The sequence below is a fragment of the Eleutherodactylus coqui genome, chromosome 7 (genome assembly GCF_035609145.1).
Source record: "Eleutherodactylus coqui strain aEleCoq1 chromosome 7, aEleCoq1.hap1, whole genome shotgun sequence".
NCBI lineage: Eukaryota > Metazoa > Chordata > Amphibia > Anura > Eleutherodactylidae > Eleutherodactylus > Eleutherodactylus coqui.
Window position 1 is genome coordinate 17841954 of NC_089843.1, and position 24661 is coordinate 17866614.

Sequence of the window (24661 nt, forward strand, 5' to 3'; positions counted from 1 at the left end):
CATAGACTGCAGCATGTAAAGGGTTAACACAGCAGAGATCGGAGGTTTTCTCTGATCTCTGCTGTAAGAGCAGGTACCTAGCTGTCCTCTCACAGCCAAGCACCAAGCTCTCCCTGCCACAGAGACCATCGGCTTGCTTCTGACAAGCCGATGGTCTCTATGGCAACCTGTAAACAAAGCAGGAGGTTGCCGACATATCGGCAATATCTTCTGCTGGTTTTTCAAAGCCCTTGCTTTGTTCTCTGTGGGTCTGTGCAGGCAGAGCACACTGTCACAGCTTGTGGCATTGTGCTCTGCAGCTCCCATAGTGATACATAGCTCGGAAATCTTCCCGGCTATGTCACTATGAGCAGTGGAGCTCGTCCCGGAAAATTTCCGGGCGTGCCACTCAAGGGGTTAAAGCCGCATCCATCCGAGCTTGATGCTTGTTCGAGTATTAGGGTACTCAAGATGGCTACTATAGCCGAAACGCGTTCAGCGCGAACCTGTGAGCTGTATGCTTTTTTTTATTCAATAAAGAATGAAAGTTTTTTAACGGTAGCAGCTCCTCCCCACTTCTATTTTTTGTTTATATGGAATTTGGCCGTTTGCTGTCGGCTGCTTGAGGACGGAGCTCCTGTTGAATTTCAGATCCCCCTGCAACACTGAAAGATACTGCTGGTGAGGTGAGCCCATATTTCTTTTTTAGCTTACTCAAGATGCTCGTTACTCGAGTCGAACACCATGCGGTACTCAAGTCAATTGCATTTCCTTCCCCGCATGTTTAGCGCCATTTTCTAGGCAATAGACATGCGGGGAAGGCATTACCACTTCCTGCTGTGACGTGCCAGCCCTATATCCCCCACAGTAGTGAGTGGGTGGGCCGTTCAGGTGACCGCAGAGTACTTAAACTGGTCTCCGCGGCTCGCCTCAAACGCATGCTGGCAGAGGTTAGGGAAAGTGCTGCTGCTTATACAGGCCAACCAAGTGAAAGAAAAAATGACCCCAGCGCTCACTGGGAAAAAATATTCCTCTTTATAGTAAAATCTTGAAAAGCATCTTGAAAAAGGCCCCTTTTTGTTGTGGGCTGAAACGCGTTGCAATAAACTAAAAAGATTTTACTATAAAGAGGAACGTTCTTCCCCAGTGAGCGCTGGGGTCATTTTTTCTTTCACTTGGTTGGCGTACATTTTATTTGAGTCCCCTAACATTGGGTGGACACAAAGATCCAAGCTGCTCTCCACTTGAGGATTGGGAGGAAGAACTTTCCATATTAAAGGCACCCCTGGACCAGGAGGTCCTAGTGAGGTACCCTCATCCCATGGGGCCTCACTAAGTACCGGGTAAGTACATTTGAGTTAATTACTCATTTCTTATAATTACATGTCTGTAGGAGTGCTGATGTGATCTCTGCATACTTATTTGCTGCTTATACAGGGATAGTGTCCGCGTAGGATCCTGTCTTCAAGAACCCCAATGGTCCTTCTTAGGGCTACTCCTCATTGTGTGCATTACTGTTGTGGCTGGCTGGGAGCAGTAGTGTACCAATTTTTTTTTTAAGCACCACGGGCTGTGCAGGCCATTTCAGCTATACTGTTCTGTGTCTGCAGTGCATAAGGCAGAGTGTAGGGACACAGCTACTTATATAGGGAAAGTTATAGAGTCCTGCTGATCCTCTGTACAAGAACCCCAACGGTCCTTCTTAGGGCTACATCTGACTATGTGCATTATAGTTATGGCTGGCTGGGAGCAGTAGTGCATCAATTTTTGTATTACGCATCTAGGCCTGTTCCCAGCCTTTCAGTAATAGTGTTCTCAGCCTGCAGTGCCGTACAACCAGCTCTCACCGTGAAACTGCACTCTAACATCTCCTAGCCTACTGCAAATGACTTCATTTATACCATTCTGTGTCTGCAGTGCATAACGCAGAGTTTAGGGAAGCAGCCACTTCAATAGGGAAAGTTATACAGTCCTGATCCTCCAGGCAAGAACCCCAAAGCTCTTTCTTAGGGCTACATCTGACCGTGTGCATTTCCTAGCCTACTGTAAACAAATTCAGTTACTGTGTCTGCAGTGCATTACATAGAGGTCTCACTGCTAAACAATACTGTAATATTTCCTGGGCCACTGCAAAGTATTTCAGCTCTGCCGTTGTGCAGAGCGTCTCACAATACCCTTTTCTTGGTGGGGTTGAGATAGCCGCAGTTACCAGCACTATCCACTGGCTTTTGAGTGTTCTCCCATTCAATACAGCCTCTATTATCTACAGGTCTCTGCGAGCAGTAAATTACCCCTTGGTATTAGCGCAAGACAGCGGGTTAATTTTTTCAAGTCACAGCATAGAGCCTCCGCTATCTGCAAGTCTCTTAGTGCATTGAATTAAGCCACAGTTGTCAGTGCTGTACAGTGGGGTAATTTATTTGGGCCCTGCTCTATTCTTAATCCGCCATGATCAGGAGTAGGGAGAAAGGTCGAGGACGTAAACACAGACGCGGATGTCCAAGTGAGGGAGTGGGAACAGGCCGAGTTCCTGAGCGTGGTGAATCACAGCCGGCTGCTGCGGGATTAGGAGAGAGGCAAGTTTCTGGGCTCCCCAGCTTCATACCACAATTTATGGGTCCGCGTGGTAGACCTTTATTACAAACAGAGCAGTGCGAGTTGCTCCTGTCATGGATGGCAGAAAATGTGTCCAGCAATGTATTGACCACCCAGTCTTCTACGCAGTCCACTACTCCCAGCCTAAGGACTGCAACTCTGAATCCTCTGGCTGTTCCTCCTTCCTCCCAGCCTCCTCACTCCATGAAAATAACATATTCTAAATAGGCTGACTCCCAGGAACTGTTCTCGGGTCCCTGCCATGAGTGGGGAAAAACGGTTCCTCTCTCACCTCAGGAGTTTGTCGTGACCGATGCCCAACCTTTGAAAAGTTTTGGAGTCCAGGTGATGAGGCTGTGGACTTCCGGCAACTGTCTCAAGAGCTTTTTGTGGATGAGCATGATGAGACACAGTTGTCTGTCAGTGAGGTAGTAGTAAGGGCAGTAAGTCTGAGGGAGGAGTACACAAAGTATTCGGGGGAAGAGCAGCTGGACGATGAGGTGACTGACCCCACCTGGTTTGCTAAACCTACTGAGGACAGAGCTTCAGAGGGTGAGGCAAGTGCAGCAGCAGGACAGGTTGTAAGAGGCAGTGGAGTGGCCAGGGGTAGAGGCAGGGCCAGAGCGAAGAATCCCCCAACTGTTTCCCAAAGCACCCCCTCGCGGCAAGCCTCCGTGCAGAGGGCTAGGTGTTCACAGGTGTTTATGTTTTTTAGTGAGAGCGCGGATGACCAACGAACAGTGGTGTGCAACCTGTGTCACACCAAGATTAGCCGGGAAGCCACCACTACCAGCCTCACCACCACCAGCATGGGCAGGCATATGATGGCCAAGCACCGCACAAGGTGGGACGAAGGCCAGTCACCGCCTCTGGGTCACACCACTGCCTCTTCCCCTGTATCCTAACCTGCCACACAGATCCAATCCCCCACCCCGGACACAGGCACGAGCGCCTCCCGGCCTGCACCAACACCCTCACCTCCACCGTCCTCCACTCCATCCTGCAATGTCTCACAGGGCAGCATTCAGCTGTTGCTAACACAAACGTTGGAGCGAAAGCGCAAATACGCCGCCACCCACCCACATGCACAAGCTTTAAACGTGCACATTGCCAAATTAATCAGCCTGGAGATGCTGCCGTACAGGCTTGTGAAAACGGAGGCTTTCAAAAACATGATGGCGGCAGCGTTCCCACACTACTCGGTCCCTGTCACCACTATTTTTCCTGGTGTGCCGTCCCAGCCCTACACCAGCACGTCTCCTGCAGCATAAATCATGCCCTCATCAACGCGGTTACTGGGAAGGACCACTTAACCACGGACATGTGGACAAGTACTGGCGGGCAGAGCCACAATATCTCCCTGACGGCACATTGGGTGAACTTGGTGGAGGCTGGGACCAAGTCAGAGCCTGGGACCACTCACATCCTACCCACACCCAGAATAGCGGGGTCCTACCTCGGTGCTGGTATCTGCGGCGTTTAATGCCACCTCCTCCAAACCCTCCCCCTCCTCCTCTGCCACCTCTACCTCTCAATTAAGAAGTGTGAGCTTGTCGCCAGCATTCGGTAGCACGCGGCGTGGCAGCACAGTGTTGAGCAAGTGTCAGCAAGCCACGTTGAAACTAATCAGCTTAGGTGGCAAGAGGCACATGGCACCCGACCTGCTGCAGGGTCTGACAGAGCAGACCAACCTCTGGCTTTCACCGCTGAGCCTCCAACTGGACATGGTCGTGTGTGACAATGGCCATAACCTGGTGGCAGCTCGGCAGCCTCACACACGTGCCATGCCTAGCCAACGACTTCAATCTGGTGGTTCAGCGGCTTCTGAAAAACTACCCTGTCTGACCTGGTCGGCAAGGTGCGCCGCGTCTGCGCACATTTCTGCAAGTCCACCACGGATGCTGCCACCCTGAGGACCCTGCAACATCGGTTTCAGCTGCCACAGCACCGACTGCTGTGCGGCGTGCCCCCATGCTGGAATTCTACGCTGCACATGTTGACCAGGCTGTACGAGCAGTGTAGACCAATAGTGGAATATCAGCTGCAACGTGGTTGGCGGAGTGGTAGTCAGCCTCCGCAATTCTTTACTGTGGATGGGGCCTGGATGGCAGATATCTGCCAGGTCTTTAGAAACTTTGAGGAGTCTACAGAGATGGTGAGCGGCGATGCGGCAATCATTAGCGTTACCATCCCGCTGCTTTGCCTGCTGAGAAGTTCGCTACTAAGCATAAAGGTCGATGCTTTGCAGTTGGAACAGGAGATGGGGGATGACAGTATGTCGTTTGATAGCCAGACCACCCTCATGTCTATATCTCAGCACGATTTGCAGGAGGAGGAGGAGGGGGAAGAGACAGCTGGCCACACTGCAGAGGGTACCCATGCTGCTTGCCTTTCATCTGTTCAGCGTGTATGGGCTGTGGAGGAGGAGGAGGATCCTGAAAGTCATCTTTCTAGTGAGGACAGCGATGTGTTGCATACTGGTACCCTGGCACACATGGCTGACTTCATGCTAGGCTGCCTTTCCCCGTGACCCTCACGTTAGATGCATTCTGGCCAACATTGATAACTGTGTGTACACCCTTCTCGACCCACAGCATAAGGAGAACTTTTCCAGTCTCAATCCCTGAAGAGGAAAGGGGTACGAGAGTGATGCAATACCACAGGGCTCTGGTGGAAAAAGTGATGCTAAAGTTCCCATCTGACAGCGCTAGTGGCAGAAGACGCAGTTCCGAGGGCCAAGTAGCAGGGAAGGAGCAGAGATCAGGCAGCATGTCCAGCGCAGGCAGGGGAACACTTTTCAAGGCCTTTACCAGCTTTATGGCTGCCCAGCAAGATTGTGTCACCACACCCCAGTCAAGGCTGAGTCGGGGGGAGCACGCAGCCGATCGTACCACCGTCCTCCGTGATGCCTCTGCTCCATACAACTTTTGGGTGTCAAAGCTGGAAACGTAGCACGAACTTGCGCTGTACGCCCTGGAGGTACTGGCCTGCCCTGCCGCTAGCATCTTGTCAGAGAGGGTGTTTAGTGCAGCTGGAGGAATAAGCGTACCCGCCTGTCAACTGCCAGTGCTGACATGCTTACACTCATAAAGATAAACAAAGGCTGGATTTCCCCAGACTTCTCTTCTCCACCGGCGGAAAGCAGCGGAACCTAATGATTTTTTTTGCTACAACAGGTGAAAAATGCATCCTCTATCATCACAAAAAAAAGGGGGAATTAGCTTTGTCAATCACTCTCGGATATTATTACTCCTTCTCCTCCAACTCCTCCTCCTAAAACATCATGTCATCACGCTGAACTGCCAATTTTTCTGCGGCTCAAAAGGCTCTGTTTAATAGATTTTTACAAATTTTTCAACGTTTCAAAAGTATTGATACTTTAACAGACACCAATTTTTTTCACAGGGCTGCCTTCAGGGTCAGTTACAAATTAAGCAACAGCGAGCTGTATCTTTAAAAAATGTTTATGGGTTTCACTTGCCCTCGCGGTTGAGCAATTTTTCAGGGGTGCACTTGTACTCTTGGTACACCAATTTTTCCGGCCTTCGCCTATACTGTTATCTAACTAATTTTTCCGGCCTTCGCCTATACTCTTGGTAACCAAATTTTTTCAGGGGTTCGCCTACACTCTTGCTACAGAAATGTTACAGGGGTCTGCCTATACTATTGCTACAGAAATATTACTGGGGTCCACCTATGCAGTTTTACTGAATGGCTTGAGGGGTTTGCCTATACTTTTGCTTCAGAAATGTTACTGGGGTCTGCGTATGCTGTGGGTGCACAAAGACTTCCCATCGCAGTGTTTTACCTGTCTGACACAAATACACTGACTGACTAGGATAGAAATGTGGGCCGAGGTCCTTGGTGGGGTGAAACTCTGCCATGTTTGGGCGCTCTGATTTCTTTATGTGTAATACTTTCCTTGGGTTACAGGGGCTCGCCTATGCTGTGGGTGCACAAAGACTTTCCATTGCAGTGTTTTAACGGTATGGCACAAATACACTGACTGACTAGGGTAGAAATGTGGGCCGTGGTCCTTGGCGGGTTGAAACTCTGCCATGTTTGGGCGCTCTGATTTCTTCCTGTGTAATACCATCTTTGTGCACCAACAGCATAGGTGAGCCCAAGGAACTCAAAGACTTCCCATTGTGGAGCTATCTGACACCTGCACAAAATGAATTGTGTGGGGACACATGGATTTCCCATTGCTATGTAACTCGTGGCACCTTGGGTCACACAAGGTGGAGGCTGGGACCGAGCTTGACCCTGGGCCCGCTCACATGCTTGCCACACAGATTATTGCTGCATTGTGAAGAAATGTAGGAGTGCTGGCACCTGAGTTCCCTTTATGCCCACTTTTGTGGCTCCTGACAATTTGGTGACGGAGGTGGCACAGGATTGGAATGCTGATCATACCTGAATTTATCATCAATTCTAAACTGCATTGTGGGCTATTGCCCACACTTTCAAAGAGGGTCGCTGCCTGGCCCTGCCAACCCTCTGCAGTGTGTGTCTCCGGTTCCTCCTCATCCAGTACGCACTTATAAATAGCCATGAGAGTGGTGTGGCTATGAAGCGAGCATGTGGCATGAGGGCAGCTGAAAACTGCGCAGGGAAATTTTTTTTGTGCGCTGTGGATGCAGGGTCGTGCAGGGGGGGGGGGGGGGTTGGACAGCAATGCCAGCATGTAACCCAGGAGAAGAGGCAGCGGTGTCACTCGCAGGCAGTGATTGTCAATGGTTACAGGTAGTGTGGTGCTTAGCTAAGATGTGCCAGTGCATGTGCCTTGCTAATGAGGGTTTTTTCTAAGTAAATTGTTAGGGGGCGTGACGCCAGACTCTTGCCCCCATTTTGGCTTAATAGTGGGACCTGGGAGCCTCAGATGCAGCCATTCATGCTGCCTTTCCCTATCAGTTTCTGTGGTGCTTCCATGACTTTCTGATGTTTTCTGGTGTTTGACAACTCATCACCTATGCGGAGCATCGGTCCCATACAAAAAGGCTCGAGTCGCCCGTTGACTTCAATGGGGTTCATTACTCAAAACGAGCTCTCGAGCATTACGAAAAGTTTGACTCGAGCAATGAGCACTCGATCATTTTGGTGCTCGCTCATCTCTAGTAGCCGCATTTTTCTAAATATTAGTATGTTAACTCCCACAAAATGCTCTAATTTCAACAGGTCTTCCTTGGTCTTCCCTCTCAGAGTTAGTAAATGCACACCGAGTGGACAAGCTCAGACAAGTATGAAGAAGCTCAGACAAGCCTGTGGATTCTATTCTTAAATACAATAATAATTAAGATATAATTAAGGCTTTCTGCTATTTTTGCACTACAAAGCCCCTACAAGAGAACACTGCTTTGGTAGCACCAGCGAATCGTCAGAACTGTTGAGACTGCTTAAGTTGTGCGTATATTCAGTGGAGCATGGTAAAAAACAGTGCTATATAGTCAGTGATATAACCAATGCATTTCTGAATCATACTTTATCAAAATGGCAGAGAGGAAATACCATTATTATTTGAATAAATACTTGAAAGTTGGATTCATCCCTTCTCCTACAAACAGACAGCTTCCCTTGTGCCTCGTTTGTGAAAATGCATTTTTGAATGAAGCTATGAAGCCTTCAAAACAGAGTGATGACCTTGCAAAAATGATTTTCGACAAAGTGGGTAAAACTATTTCATTTTTCCATGGTTTAAAGTCAAAGTTTGAGAACCTCAGCATTGCGAGCAAGCTATTCGGAAAATCTGCTCTCAATGCTGACAAAGGCCTCCTTTCTACCTATAAAATCTCCTTATTAATAGTGCAATGTGGCAAACCACATACTATTAGGGATACACTTGTGTTACCCGCAGTTAAAGAGATTCTCAGTACTATACTGGGGCCTGATGCATGTGCCATGATGAAATTGATTCCTTTGAGAATCAACACCGTTTCAAGAAGAATTGACGGGATGGCTGCTGATGTGGAAGAAACGCTTTTGGACATGTTGAAGGACACAGAGTTTGTAATGCAAATTGACAAGTTAACGGTTAGAGGCAATGAAACATTGCTGATAGCTTATGTTTGTTTCATTAATTGGAATGAAGAGGTAGTGGAGGAACTGTTGTTTACGAGATATTTAACTGCCAACATGAAAAGCTCCTCTATGTATACAAAGGAGTAGAATAATTTTTCCAAGAAAAAGACATCCCTTTAACAAACAAACTTGCATGTGCAACCAATACAGCTGTATCCATGGTTAGTCTATATTGTGGATATATAAGCCATTTAAAATTTGCTATACCTGGTGTAATGGCAGTCATTTGTGTGATCCATCGGCAGCACCTTGTTGCTAAATATTTATGTGAGAGATTGCATGAATCTCTGAGCTATGCAAATAATGCTGTTCTCAAGATAAAAGTGCACTCTTTGAACCAATGTCTTTTCCACAAGCTCTGTCAATGATGAAGAGTTTGAACATCTTCTCCTATACACTGAAACGAGGTGGCTGTTGAGAGACAAGTGTCTATGATGCTTCTATGAACTTTTTGACACAGTAGTCAAGTTTCTTCTGCTGATTGACTCAAGCATTTGTGATGTAATCAAACTATGCCGTCTTGATGTTTCCTATCTCGTAGACATATTTGACAAACTCAACAAGGTTAACACAAAGCTACAGGTAGATAAAATTAATTTAATTAAGGCTAAAGATATAATCTCTTCCTTCATTGCTAAAGTGGATCTTTGCACCAATAACCTGCGTCGATGGAATCTCTGTTAGTTTCTGAGTCTTCCATAATAATTACACGCAAAGATGGAGACAAGCTTTAAGGCGCAGACTTAGACATTTTCTACTTACACCTTAAGCCAAAGAAGACGCGCAAACTAGGTTTCATGATCTAAGTACCCTTGAAATACCAATTTGAGTACTAAATCTATTTTCAGCAGATGAAGGAGAATTTAATCCAAGGTTACAAGAGCAGTTGATCGGATTGAAACACAATACTGAAGCCCAAGCACTTTCCCAACAATGTGGCTGTTAACGTTTTGGGTGAAAGGGAAGAATTCCTATTTTATCCTGTGGCAGGAAGTTACATTGCTCGTGTTAGCTTTTCCATCTACACTCTTAGTGGAGAGAGGCTTCAGCGTGGTTCAGCAGCTCCTGACAATAGCGAGAAACAAATTTCAGATATGTGTAAGGGACGACATAAGACTGCAATTGACGAAGATAGAACCATGTAACGCATAATTTGGTGCCTGTTCATCAGGTCTAAGGCTGCCACTAATGACACAGTTTGTGGCAAACATTATTATTATTATTGTTAGTCGGATGTCATTGTTCTTGGATTTTTATTAGTCTTCTGACCATTAAAGATTAAGGTGTATCTTGCATTTTCTTTATGCGTTATACGTTTCTATCGAATGATAATTAATAGAGATGAGCGAACGTACTCGTTTTGAGTAATTACTCGATCGAGCACCGCGATGTTCGAGTACTTTAGTACTCGGCTGAAAAGATTCGGGGGGCGCCGGGGGGAGGCGTGGTGGCGTGGGGGGTAGCAGCGGGGAACAGGGGGGAGCCCTCTCTCTCTCCCTCTCCCCCCACTCCCCGCTGCAACCCCCCACTCCCCCACGTCGCCCCCCGAATCTTTTCGCCAGAGTACGGAAGTACTCGAAAATCGCGGTACTCGGGCGACAAAGGGGCGTGGCCGAGTACACACGCTCATCTCAAATAATTAAAGATTGTGTTATTGCTTGCTTTCAGGAAAAAAAAAATTGTCCGCATTTAAACTTATTTATTATCATATCCACAATTATCCTTTTTTAAAATATTTAGAACCTACATTTTAGCAGCTAAAATTTGGCTGACTAAGATACTTCTTTGGTAATTTTTAAAGACATGTTTTGCCAATTAAGGCTAATCTGGTAAACACTATCAAACTTTCTAGAAAAAAAAAATTTTTAATTTGTACTTATAATTTTGTAAACAAGGTAAACTTTGACTGGGTTTAAACTAGTAAGGTTTGTGGGGTGCTGGCCACCACGCCAGTACTGCAAAGGTGGCACCGGGCTGAAAAAGGCTGAGAACCACTGATCTAGATCAAATAATAGGTGGAAACCGATATATCTATTAAACACATTATTGTATCCAGTATAATTGTTCATTGATTTTGAGCCTAACATTTTTTTCCATGCTGGGTACTATAACTGTACCCAAGACAATTGGGCTTTTTTGGGGGGATTCATGTTGGAACTCCATGTGTGTAGCCATTAACATCGAGAGTGGCTGACTTCTTGGAGTACAGAGAAATATAAGGATTCCTAAAAAATTAAAAAATTCTCACTTGTTTCCTAATGTTACATTATCCTGCAGGCTAGAAAATCTCTTTAGGCCCTCTGCACACGGGCGGAAATTGTGCGACGGGATTTCCCGCAGAATTTCCGCCCGTAGAAGCTGCCATAGGATTGTGTTAGAAAACGCAATCCTATGCAGACGGCCGCGATTTGTCTGCGCAGAAAACAAATCGCGGCATGCTCTATTTTCTGCAGGGCTTGCAGAGCTCCGCACAGAAATGTCACTCCCCGGCTGCCGGCTCCGGTCTTCGCAAGCGCGACTGCCCAGCAGCTGGCACATGAAAGATCCACAACCGTAGGAGCAGGTGAGTCCTGCACTGCTCTCTGCAGGGACTTGGGTCAGGTCCCGCTGCGAGAATTCTCGCAGCAAGATCCGACTCGGCTGTCTGCAGGCGGCCTTATTGTGAAATTAATACAATTTGCTCTACTACATTTTACCCCTATTTTAATAGTTTATCAATACAGTTTATAATTTTAGGTGTCGTCTGTGAATACCACAATTGTTTGTTATGCTTGGCAGGTGAATTAGGTGACACATCATGTGATAGGATTTTAGCTACATGTGACCCACCCACCAGCTTCTAGGCTAGGAGCAATTGCCCCCCTTAAGTCTGTTTGGTCAGGTGATCTTTCTCCTTGTGATAGCTTCTTTGAGGCTACATGAACCATTCTCCCTCTGGCTCCTCCGCTCTAATGTTCTGTGGTGTTGCTGCTGTCAGACCACAGTACCCCACAACACAATTGCTTAGTTTTGCTACTGTATTTATGTATGAGTTTGGTTCTTGTATTGTATATATGGACTGAGGTTGGTTTGTGCTATATTTATGTATTGAACTTGTTTCAGGTGCTGCATTTATGTACTAAAATCGGTTCTAGATCTGTATTATTTTTTTTTATTTGGTTCTGGTGCTGCATCTATGCTGCATCTTTGGTTATTGTGTTTTATTTATCTACTGAGCTTGGTTCTGCTATTGTATCTCTGTATGAGGTTTACTTTGGTGAGGTTGACATCATAGCACCTGGTGTCTGTCACAGGAGAGCGGGGTGAGTCGAAACACCATCGGGCAGATATTTGCTATGCACAAATGGCCCCAATTCAAAACTAAATTGCTACATATTCTCAAATAGGATGATCCTGATCACCATGTTGAATTTGCACAACGTGTGTCACAGCAGTTGCAATAGGACCCACATTTCACAGAGATACTACTGTTTAAGGATGAAGCAAACCACCATCAGGCAGATATTTGCTATGCACAAATGGCACCCAAGCAAAACCAAATTGCTACATATTCTCAATTAGGACGATCCTAATCACCATGTTGAATTTGCAGAATGCATGTCACAGCAGTTGGAATGGGACCCGCTTTTCACAGAGATACTACTGTTCGAGGATGAAGCAAACTTCTACATGAACAGGGAGGTGAACAAACTAGACAAGACAGCTGGTCTGACACAAATCCACGTTGCATAGATCCTTCAAAGATGGTTGGCATGCAGAAGTTCAAGGTGTGGTGTGGTGTATGGCATACGAACATAGTGGGCCATTCTTCACCAACGGTAATCTTACTGCTGTCAAGTATCTGCAATTGTTACGTGACAATGTGGTCTAATTACTATGCAATGAAGATGGCACATTCCCAGTGTTCTTCCAATAGGCTGCCCCCCCCCCCCCACACACACACACATTATAGATAGGATGCCCACAGGTTTTTGGATCAGCACTTTCCAAGGAATTGGATTGGGCATTGTGGCCCAATAGGTAGGCCCTGTGCTCTCTAGATTTCACCTCACTGGATTTTTACCCATGGGTTGATGTCAAGTCCAGGGTTTATGCAGTGAAAATGCAGCATGTGGCACACAGGCAACAGCGGATCCTGGATACCTGTCCAAGCATTTCTGCTGAGGTGTTGCTTTTAGTGCTTCATGAATGGGAGAAGAGGATAGCCTTGATGATTTGTAAAAATCTGGAGCTCATCAAGCATATCCTGTAGTGGATCATCATTGTGAACAATGTCATTGAAAAATTGTTAAATATTTGGCAGGAATAAAGGTATATTACATTTAATTACAGATTTAGATTCCTTGTCAAATTCTCCATTGGATACATATATAACATGGATTTCTTCCCATTTGAAAATATTGACTTGATTTCAAAATGGTGGATTTCAAAATGGCCACTGTGATGGATACCACCCCTCTCAAATCCCCCCCCCCCTTCCCCTAAGCAACATGCACATGCAGGATGGCATTCCCAAGCAGTGTTTTCTATTTATTCAGGTGTCTTCACACCTTTGGACCACCCTGTATTTCAGTTCATATTTCTTCTCTTCAAGAAGCCGCAGTCTCGCTGTAATGATCGATGTTCTCCAGGATACAGAAAACGTTCTAATGGAGGATATCATGTCTGCTGCTATGACTGTGTCCCATGTTCTGAGGGTGAAATGTCCAATATAACAGGTAAGAATATTACATACTATGGATATAATAACAAAGGAACAAAGGATGATTTTTATACCAGCTGAAACTGAATGACAAGTGAGAACCTCACGATTCTGGTTCGTCCCTTAAGTCCTCGGTCAGATGAGCATGCTTTTTGCACATGAATATGTGCATAAAAAGATTGCGTCTATTAGAACCATTGTTGAATTTTTTTTTTTGCACGTTTTCATATTTTTTTTCAAATATATTTTTTACACTGTATTTGAAGACCCATAACATTTTTCTCCCTATGTTAACAGTGCTGTGTGAGGGCTCAGTCACACAGGCGTTTTGTTGGACGATTTTTTGTGCGCATAACTGATACGCTCAAAAAATCGCACCACCTAAGAGGGTGGCACAGCGGAAAAAATGCTGCTAGCAGCGTTTATCCGCATGAAAGGGCTCGGTCACACAGGTGTTTGTACGCTCAAAAAGAATGCTGCTCGCTATCCTCTGCCACACCTGTGCCACAGCTGTCACAGAGGAGAGCAATGTTCTCCCAATGAATTCAATTGAGCCGGCAATACAGACGGCTTCATTGAAAGCAAGGGGCTGCCCACAAGCGCTGTATAAATTTTAGGGTAAGGGCTTCAAATATAAGCCATTCCCTTAAAACCATCCTTCTTAAAAAAGTGTAAAAAATAAAAAAAAATCTATACTCATCTCTATGCAGCTGCCGGGGCTCAGCCGTGTCCAGCCGGCCCTCCTCCTGAATTGCTTTCAGTAGTACTCAGCAGGCGGGGATTTAAAATCGCCGCCTGCTGAATGGGTTGCCTCTTATTGGCTGAGCACTGTAACCAATCAGAGGCAGCTCTCAGCTATTGAATGACAGCTGAGAGCTGCCTCTGATTGGTCATAGTGCTCTGCCAATCAGATGAAGCACTCACCCATTCATGAATACCACCTAGTTAACACCTCTAAGTATGTTTCTAGCATATTAGCGTAATTTGTAGCTTGTTTTGCTCACCTGAAGGAAAGTAGCCAATCTTCTCTAGAAACGGTTTTGCCCAGATCTCTTTTCCAATTCAGTAGATGGGATTTTTTTCCCGGTCGTAGGTCTCCTATCATATGGTCGTAAAAAAATTTAGCTTTTGATTTACTACTTTGTTTAAATTTTATGAGAGTTAGTGAGGATGCTTTTGGAAACTGTATTTTCCCCAGCTGAGTTGTCTGTAACATCGATCGTACCTGAAAATATTTAAACATCTCAGCTCCAGATAGGCCGTAAGACTTAACTAGCATAGAAAAAGTTTGCAGAGTATCCCCTTTAAAAAGATTGGCTATATATTTTATACCTGCTTTGTGCCAGGTGGTTAGTTGCAAATAAGGGATAAAATATTTTAAGGTGTCAAGAGGGATCTGATTACCTTCATCTGTTATAGTTTTTTCTGAGCACTGTATAAATTTAGTCCAAGCTTCTAACGTCACCATCATAGATAGCAAAATGGGAGGGGTATGTAATTTTGATTTTAGCGAGGGATTTAAACCAGCTAAAATTTTTGCGTATATCAAGGGAACCAAATAATTCAAATTAGTCAATTCTAATTCTAGATTAAGCCAACTAACTAATCTGAATTGCGTAAACCTAGACTCGGATTGGTTTAGTAGTAAGGCATATCTGTATGCCTCTAGGTTGGGGAGATCGACACCCCCTTGTGATTTATGAAGAGAAAGGATAGAGCGAACTACTCTAGGAGGCTTCCCATCACTTACATAATTGGATAATCGGGTTGCGTTCGTTATATGGAAAGTATCGGAGAGAGGGTGCCATTGACTAAGGCCGCCTGCAGATGGCCGGGTCGGATCCAGCAGCGAGAATTCTCGCTGCAGGACCCAACCCGAGCGCCTGCAGAGAGCAGCACGTACTCACCCGCGCCCCGCAGATCCGGATCTTTCATGTGCCGGCTGCCAGGCAGCCGGCACATGCGCAAACCGGAGCAGGCGGCCAGTGAGTGAAGTTTCTGTGTGGGGCTCTGCGAGTCCGCACAGAAATAGGGTATGCTGCAGCTTGTTTGCTGCGCGAGAATTCACGCAGCCAAACCGTGGCCGTCTGCATAGGATTGCGTTTGTTAACGCAATCCTATGCAGGCTTCCAGTGGCGGAAATCCCGCCGTGGAATTTCCGCCCGTCTGCAGGCAGCCTAAGACTTTGGCGGAGGAGCAAGAGTAGAGGGCTTTAATTGCTTTAATAACATTTCCTGCAAAAACAAATTTATCAAGGACCGAAAAAGTATATCATCAGGGAAGCCTGTCAAAAGCTTTTTCAGCGTCCAATGCTAGAAGAATGGCCGGGGGGCTGGAGGAGTTCATCATCGAGAGGAGATTTAGTATTCTTCTAGTTCCATCAGGGGCTTGTTTTCCTTTAATAAAACCCACCTGGTCTGAATGCACAATAGATGGTAAGATTTTAAGAAGTCTGCACAAAAATTTTTGAATATAACTTTGTATCACAATTTAATAGAAAAATTGGTCGAAAATTCGCTAAAGAGGATGGGTCTTTGAAGGGTGATCACTGTAGCTTCTAACATCTCCAACGGCAGACTACCATGACTTATTGCTTGATTAAAGGCCAAAGTCATGTATGGAGATAAAATTCTTGCAAAATTTTTGTAATATACGTTGGAAAAATCATCTGGGCCTGGAGATTTTTGAAGTTTTGACATTTTTATCATTTCAAGTGTTTCCTAGATTGAGATAGGTTCATTTAGAAATTTACTTTGAGCCTCTGAAGTTTAGGTCATGAAGAAAGGACACAATTTCTAGCCGAGACGGTTGGGGAACAGAAGGATCATCTTTAAGGTTATAAAGGCTTTCGAAGAAAAGCATTCCGCAATTTGTTTTGGATGGGAGATTTTTTCCCCTCGGGCATCAGGATTGGAAATGAAAGGAGTTTTGTTGTAATTATTTTCTTTTTGAGCAAGTTAGCCATGAATTGCGAGGGTTTATTGACTAAGGAGTAATAGTTGATTCGGGAAAACTTTAAGGCTTTATTAAAATTATAAAGAAGAGTACGTAATTTTTGACGCAAACTAAAAAGTTTTCTATGATTCTCATCTGTTGGGGAGGATTGGAGAAGTGCTTCAGTATTTGTAATCTGTAGGGGAGTCTCAGAGAGCTGGACCGTTTTCTACTTCTTCTGTCTAGCACTGAACTTGATGAGAATCTCTCTGATTAAGGCCTTATGTGCATTCCAAACCATAAAAAGGGATACCTCCGGAGTGGAGTTAATCTTAAAATATTCTGTTAAGGCATCAAAAATAATTTTAGCATGCTGAGGGATCCCGATCAAGAAGACATTATTTCCCCATGGACTAGGTCCCCCCTCCTGACCCCCCACAAAAAGGTAGTGGTATAAGATTAAAATCACCACATATTATTAGTTGGTCTTTTTCGTGTCTCCTCAGTTTTTTTATAGTCTTGTTTAAAAATCTTGTTTAACTCATACTAGGCGCATATATGTTTAAAATAGTGAAAGGGATAGAGTTCAGATTGCCTGAGAGAACAATGTATCTCCCTTTGGGGTCCTGATCCAGAGAAGCAACTTCCAGGGAAACAGTATCTCTAAATGCTATCAATACCCCAGATTGTTTCTTTGCTGCACGGGCTAAGTAGATATTAGGGAATTTATTGTGTGTCATTTTTGGGCAAGCGGCAGCATCAAAGTGCGTTTCTTGCACACATAAAATATCTGTCTTATGAGTTAAGGCTTCTTTTCACAATGCCGAGAACTTAAATGGTGATTTCAGCCTATTGGTGTTTATGGAAAGAAGTTTAACAGCCATATAGGACATAGAAAATGATACAGTATACTGTGGAATTGGTTAGATCTCTGCATAAAAACATAAGGGGAGAACAATAAGCATAATAACACCAACAGCAAATCCATCATATGGATCCTAATTATGTAACAGAACAACAAGTCCATAGAAAATGTGGGCTTATGTGATTGGGGGTGTAAAGTTCACCTCTGAGAGAAGAAAGGCCAGGCTCATTTCGATATTCAATCTTGATCCTCAATGACCTACGTTGGAACTGGAGTAGTTTTTTCCTGGAGTTCTCAGTCTTCTAGTCAGGCCTATGGAGGAATAATCGGTGAGAGAGATGCCCCAGGATTTCAGGATTGGAGTCGCCTCTTCTGGTTTGCAGAATACATGGTGGATACTATCTTTCTGGATTAGAAGTTTCGGGAGGGAAACCCCACTTATATGCGATTTTTGCTTGACGCAAAGCATTGCTGATCGAGTAAAAATTTCTTTTAGCTTGTAAGGTTGCCTGTGATTAGTTCATATAAAGGCGTACTGCAATATAGGGTGTTGTCAGTTGGTTTAACTTGCGAGCTTCTTCCATGAGGGCTTCTTTGTCAATGAAGAAATGTAGCCGGGCCAATACATCTCTAGGGGCTGCCTCCGAGATAAATTTTGGCTTAGGAAGCCTATAAGCTCTGTCTATTGATAAGTCCATAGGAGACTGATATGGCAAGATGGCTAAAATCAGTTGTTGAAGGTATTTAATAATTTCTGTTGCTTGAACCGATTCCAAGATTCCTCTAAATTTGACGTTATTGCGCCGGTTTCTATCCTCCATGTCAGCTAGTTTGAGTTTAAGCCTGTCAACTTCTCCTGATAGAGAATAGTGTGCGTTAATGAGGTCGTTATGAGATTGTGTGTTTTGGCCTATCTTATTTTCTGTATGAGTGATTCTGTCATCAAATTCTTCCAGGTTAGACTTTAAGGTGAAAGTTAAAGAATCAAAGTTGGATTGTAAAGAGTTCTTTAGTGATATCATTATATCTTTCATAAATGCTTCTGTAGCTGGCTTTTCTGATGAGGGTATATTGATAATGAAGTCTGACATTGCAGAGCTATGTGGGGACTCCAAGCGGTCATCCATTAATTTTGGGTGCTGCTTCAGTGGGCTAGCAGTAGAAAAACCAAGTGATTTAATTGATGTTGGAGCCTGCACCCTTTTAACCATATTAAGCTTCCCCTTGTGGGCTCCTTTCTCTTTAATACAGCTATATCACTAGATGCCTGTGTGGGGGAGCTATGAGGGGAGAGCTGGTCCGAGCGCAGCTCGGAGTCTTCCTCCCGAAGAGCCTACTGTACCGGTGAAGAGCAGTAACTAGACTCCAGGGACACACTTCTCCCCTTCGGCAAGGAAGTAAGTGAGAGCGAGGACTCGGCAGCTGCAGAATGTGTTTGGCCACGCGCCACAACGAACTCCAGGCGGCCGGGAATAGGGCAGACTGACCTGTGACGGCTCATTTATGCCCGACGGAGTGACAGCGATCCTGTTCAGGTGGGTGAGGATCACAGAGGGTGCTGAAAGTAGCTTATCCCCAGCCTTTCTTCTCAGAGAACCATACTATGCGGCCATGTCAGTGCTCAGCCAGGCCATGCCCCCCGACCATCAATCTTTTTGTTGCGTGTTAAAATACACTTTCAAACGTTATGACATGCGCTCAAAAATGCAGCTGTCGTGACTTGTCAATCTTGACAACATCATGGTATGGTGGCTTCAACACAGGCAATCACCTATTGCTTTGTTAAGCAGATCAAGGGTGCTGTCTGCCTTTGCCACATGGAAGCATGCTGGATTAGCCAGGCCTGGGAGGAGGGTGGAGGTGTGGTTTTCTATTCACTCTGCCAGTTCTTCAGCTGCAAAAGGTCTATATATTCTCACTCCTCCTGGTGAACAGTGCTGCTTATTCCATTCCATAATGGAGAACTTGGAGTTTGGAGCTCTGCTGTGCAGGGTTTTTTTCTACTTGCATATAAGTCACTGTGGGTTCTTTTTCAGTTGTATTGTTGCTTTTCATTTCCGTTTTTGTTTGGCACGTTGGATCAACTCTCCAATGGTTCCTACAGGGATAATCAGGGCCCGGAAAGAAGACTGTGGGCTACCTTTTATCGAGGCGATGTCCCTGCTTTAGGCAGGGACCCCCCCTTCACCTCCAGGGTAAGGGCCTGGCTTCCTTCCCTCTCCTCGGAGTGGTACTACCATCCTGCTTAGCGTGGTGTGTGGCTTTTTCCAACTGTGTGTATGTTCCCTGCTGCCATGCTGAGTGTAGTACCATTGTGTCCCATGGGCTTTACATCTGGGCTATGTATTTCAGTTGTGGTGTAAACTGCTCTCCGGTGCATACGTCTATCTATGAAAGTAGTCGTGAACATAACCCTGTGTCCGTGCTGATTGTGGTTCTTGTGAGCCGCACGGACGTGACAACCGCACAAAATAGCGGTTAAATGCCACGATTTTGAATGTGGTGTTTTGTAAACACATTTGTAAGAGTGGCCTAAAAGTTTTATTTTTCCAGGATGAATTGTAATTTTTAATGTATCATTTATTGAGCCATACAACTTTTTGATCACTTTCCATACCCTTTTTTGTAAGACGAGATAGGCAAGCTTTGCTATTTTTGCCATATTTTTGGTATTTTTTTCATGACGTGCAGCATGCAGGGTAAATGATGTGCTACCTATTCTGTCTGTGGCATTTCAAACACGGCAATATCAGATTTTTATTATTATTATTTTATTTTTTTTGCATAGGGGGAAAGGTAGAGGCATCTTTTAAAAACTTTTTTTTATAATTAATTTTAGCTACTTTTTTATATCACATTTCCCTGAAAATAAGACATCCCCTGAAAATAAGGCCTATAAGAGGTTTTGCTGAAGTGCTAAATATAAGGCTTCCCCAGAAAGTAGGACCTAGCTCTGTCCCTGTTGTGCGAGTCTGCATGTGATGAGCTCCCCTTGTTGGCCGGAAGCTGCAATACCATCCCTGCTGTACAACTGGTCCAGGAACTGCTGTGGGTGATCGTTACAGTTTCCAAACAGTGTGTGGGAGCCAGGTACTTTACAGCCCTTATTTTTTTTGGCCCTGTGTGTGAGTCAGGCAAGACAAGAAGTACTCATTTAAGAACAGTGATATTGCTAGACATGAGAGATTTAGGCCAATGATTTTGAAAGAAATGGAGTCATAAGAAAATCACCAGGAAATTCAGGATTTGGATTGTTATGATGATGTTCCAGAAGATGATGACATGACTGTCATTGAATAAATCTTGCTTTGTGTTCATAAATATCGGGATGGGTAAATGTACCATGGATTGTTGTACATGGAAATAATGGTAGTAACAAGAAGTTTGTCTGGTTATGGTGGTTTGTGATGACAACTACTGTACAGTATATAATAAATACTCATTTTTTTTGTTCAACAATAAATGTATATTCTTCTTCATTGGAAAATAAGACATCCCCTAAAAATAAGACTTAGTGCATCTTTGAGAGCAAAAACAAATATAAGACGCTGTCCTTTTGGGGGGAAACAGGGTACTTAATAATCTTTTACCAATCGTATAATACATTGCTATCATTTAGTTTAGCAATGAAATATAAAGCCTATAAAGCTCAGTCAGAGGCTGAGCCTCATAGTCCACCGTGGTTATCAGCCTTATAGGCAATATTTAAGCTTTTCAGAGCCAGAGCAACCACAGCATGTAAAGCGTTAAGCAGTGGGGATTGAAGGTTTCTCTGATCCCCACTGTCTGCACAAGTGCCAGGCACTTATGCAACAGCCATATACTACTCCCCATGGAATAGGAAACCTGTGCAGACTTCTGATGCAGTTCCCTTAAAAGACCATTGCAACAGAATAAAGCCTCTTAATGACCCCTATAAATAAAAGGTATATCAGTCGTTAAGGGGCTAACGCAGCCATCACTATGGGGAAACAACTATATTTAGATTTTTACAGCTAGTAATGAACTCAATAAGGTTGGGTTCACATCTGACTTGCATACACTCCTCAACATTGAAACTGCAACACCAAGAAGGACAAGTCATAGAGTTATGCAAATTGAGCAGGTTGAGAGTTTCACTAAGATATGCAAATGATCACTTGTGTAGACACCTAGCTCCAATCTGTGGAATGTTGGAAGGACTTCAATGATATCAAAGCCAGAAGGAAAGCAATCTTTTTCAGCCACATGAATCCTCAACTAGTGGATAAAGTCTTGTGATACGATTGTGTGATACCTCCTTTTCCACGACATGCCGGTTATCACCACTTGTTGCAAACCGAGACCGATAGAATCCTTGAACTGAGAAACCTTGGTTTATTACTTTGGCAGATTGCTATGCACGTAGGCTGAGCTGTCCCAGTGGTTAGGAGAACAACAAAGAACTTGAATGACAGTAACAGGAGCACATTAGTGAACTTCTGCAAGAAAGAATCATCAGATTAGAAGAATGGCACATAGTGATATATTCTGTACTGTGAGTGAAACTGGATGTCACATCTCAAACCTAGGGTGTCGAACAGTGTCTACACAAACCTTCAGAAGGGGCTTGCATGACATAGGACTAAAAACTAGGCATCCAATGACAGGCGTTCCACTGACCTCACAACACCACTCCCAAACGCTATCATGAAAGAGCAAAAGGTGGCTAGAATGGAGGTCTATTCATCCGGATTTTGGCTCAGACACAATGCCAGCTAGAGATTGGTTTGGAGACCAGATGGGCATGAAGAGACCTTCACAAGGGAACAACACAGGGGTCTTACTCCAGGAACTTTAGTGTTGTTGTGATAATGTGTGGTAGCTGAACCCCTCTAGTATTCATTCTAGGTACACTAACAGCTCACAGTTATGATGCTTGGTTATGGCAGCATTGGTACACACTGATCATGATTACAGTGCAGTTACCTCCAATGATTGCAGGTAATGTCTTCTCTGATTGGTGATGTCTGTTTTTGCTTTACTTCTCTATCTGGGACCCGGCTGCCATCACCAGCTATGACTCATTTTTACACAGTCTTGCGATTCTGCTGCTACATTAAATGTGACACCCCTATAATTAATAGTGCCCCCTTTGTAGAAACTCTGAGTTATACTGCCCCTCTCAGAATCCCCCCAGTAACCCTTCTTAAGGTTCATTTAGACTGAAAGATGATCTCTCAAAAATCGCTTAAACTACGGTTTGAGTGACAGTTTTGAGAAATCGTTTTTGCATAACTCTTAAGTAGCTAATTAGTTACTTAAAGAGTTATGCAGGTGCAGCAGGACACCACTGATGACTCCAAGAACAAATCAGCTGTTTTGTATATGCAAAAAGCTGCTTTGTTCTTGCAGTTATCAGTGGTGTCCCGCTGAGCTAATAGCTCAAAGAAAACAGAAGGAGCCCTAACAGCTGCTTTGTTCATGGAGCTTACAGCTGGTATCCTGCTGAGAAGTCCCATCAGGATACCAGCTGAAAAAATCCTATCAGCGCTGCCCGCTAAGAACATAAGCGTGCGGCACTGATAACAGTCATCATTGATTTCTAGCTTCCTAGAAATCCACGATGAACGAACAGAGCTCAAACAGTGGACAATGGTAGTGCATTTAGAAACAATGATTATTGCTCAAAATAATTTTTTTGTGATAATTGTTGCGTTTAAATGGTCCTTTAATTATATGAGGCTCATTTAGACACAACAACTCATAGCGACGTGCTGTGCCTCTTTGGTTATAGTGCTACTCTCTACCAACTCCTTCATCATTCTGTTCCATACAAAAGAAAGATCACTCAGTTCTCTACAACCCAAACATACAATCCTGTGTAAAACATATCTCTTATCCTCTCCTCTGCCTCATTCGACAAACAGTACCATGTAAAATCTTTCCTCTCCTCCTTTCACCAGTGCATACTTGTAGATGAGCTCTGTGCTGCCTTCTGCTATGGCCCACAGTGTATTTTCGCTTCCCCCTCACCCATGGCTCCTGTTCTCAAGATTGATGAAAGCCTAGAGCCAAAGGGAACGAGCTACAGCATCAAGTCTTGTCAGTGCGATAACAGTAAAAGGAGTTAACGAAGAGGGTAGAGGGAACATGAAATGGCTTCTGTTTCTGCTCCAGGGATATTTGGTGGCTGAGTTCTGCATTCGGCCCCTGCTCAGCCTGTTGGGGAGCTTTGATATATATGGTCATATATCAATACTGCATACTAAATCTATCATTTTTTGTCTGCAATTATAGATAGTGAGATCTGTCATAAATGTCCCAAAGAAGAGTGGCCTGATGAGAAGAAAGGGAAATGTGTCCCCAAATTATATGATTTTCTATCTTATGAGAAGGACATTTTGGTAATTGTTTTTTCAGCACTTACTTTATTTTTTTCTGCTGTAACATTATTTATATTAAGACTCTTCATTTATTACTGGGGCACTCCAATTGTGAAAGCCAATAACCGGACTGTGAGCTTCATCCTCCTGGTCTCCATCTTCCTGAGCTTTCTCTGTATCTTCTTCTTTCTTGGTTGTCCAGTGAACATAACCTGCTTACTAAGACAAACTTCATTTGGGATCCTCTTTTCCATCAGTGTCTCTTCTGTTTTGGCCAAGACCATCACAGTCTGCATCGCCTTCAAAGCCACCAAACCTGGCAGTTCCTTGGTGAAGTTCGTTAAAGTATCTAATTATGTGGTCATTATTTGTTCCTCTGTACAAGTTCTCATTTGTGTTATTTGGTTGTTGGTTTCACCTCCATATGTAGAGTTTGATCATCACACTTATGCTGGAAAGATCATCATTCAGTGTAATGAAGGCTCAGATATCTGGTTCTCCTCCATGTTGGGTTATATGGGGCTCCTGGCAGCAGTGAGCTTTGTTCTGGCTTTCATGGTGAGGACATTACCGGACAGTTTTAATGAGGCCAAGTACATCACCTTCAGCATGCTGCTGTTCTGCAGTGTCTGGATCGCCATGATCCCAGCTTATCTGAGCACCAGTGGAAAATACATGGTGGTGGTGGAGATATTTGCCATATTGACCTCCTGTGCTGGAGTTCTTGGCTGTATATTTTTTCCAAAAGTCTATATTCTGCTTCTAAAACCTGATCTCAACTCAAAAACTATAATAATGGAGAAAATCAAGTTATGACTTCTAAATATCACATTGCAACATTAGTTTTGCTATGATTGAGTCAAATGACAATCACAAGATTTCCAATATTCTGATATGGCTCATCACTTTTCTTTTTCAAAAAAATTGAAGTAATGTAACAGTTGTTGTAACTCCAGATTTATCAGTGGCCATCACATCAGCATAATTCATTGAGCCTAAATTGTGATTCTGTGCATTTATTCTCAATCATTGTTAATAAAATACTGCTAAATTCCCCATGTTGTTACTGATCCTATGAACTCAGAACTGCATTAAAGCAACCCTCCAGCCCTGAGCCAATGAGAATGGTCACAGAGCTTCTCTGGCTTCTCAGTTTTATTTTTA